Source organism: Carlito syrichta, unplaced genomic scaffold (genome assembly GCF_000164805.1).
Source record: "Carlito syrichta isolate Samal-C Ts95f unplaced genomic scaffold, Tarsius_syrichta-2.0.1 Scaffold306975, whole genome shotgun sequence".
Classification (NCBI taxonomy): domain Eukaryota; kingdom Metazoa; phylum Chordata; class Mammalia; order Primates; family Tarsiidae; genus Carlito; species Carlito syrichta.
Window position 1 is genome coordinate 1 of NW_007251071.1, and position 818 is coordinate 818.

The following is an 818-nucleotide window of genomic DNA, read 5'->3' on the forward strand; positions in this document are numbered from 1 at the left end:
ATCTCTCTATGCAGATGACATGATGGTGTACCTTGAAAACCCAAGAGAATCTGTCAAAGGTCTCCTTACATTGATAAAAGCCTTTGGCAAAGTCTCAGGATACAAAATAAATGTACAAAATCTCTACACCAATAATAAACAAACAGAAACCCAAATAAAAAACACAGTTCCATTCACAATAGCCACAAAAAAAATGAAATACCTTGGCATCTTCCTGACCAGAGACGTGAAAGACCTTTACAATGAAAATTACAAAACACTGCTCAAAGAAATCAAAGCCGACATGAACAAGTGGAAAAATATCCCATGCTCATGGATCGGAAGAATCAACATTGTGAAGATGTCCATCTTACCTAAGGCAATCTACAAATTCAATGCAATACCCATTAAATTACCAACAACATTCTTTTCAGACCTAGAAAAAACAACACAGGAATTCATATGGAAACACAAACATCCAAGAATAGCCAGAACAATCCTCAGCAAAAAAAGCAAAGCAGGTGGTATCACAATACCAGATTTCAAACTTTACTATAAAGCTACAATCATCAGAACAGCTTGGTATTGGTACAGGAACAGGCATATAGATCAATGGAACAGAATTGAGATTCCAGAAGCAAAACCTCAATTTCTCAACCAACTCATCTTCGACAAAGCCCCCACCACCTACCGATGGGGAGAGGAGAACCTATTCAGTAAATGGTGCTGGGAAAATTGGCTGACCACATGCAGAAGATTGAAACAGGACCCCTATCTATCCCCATGCACAAAGGTTAACTCCAAATGGATCAGAGACCTAAATGTAAACCTCAAACCAT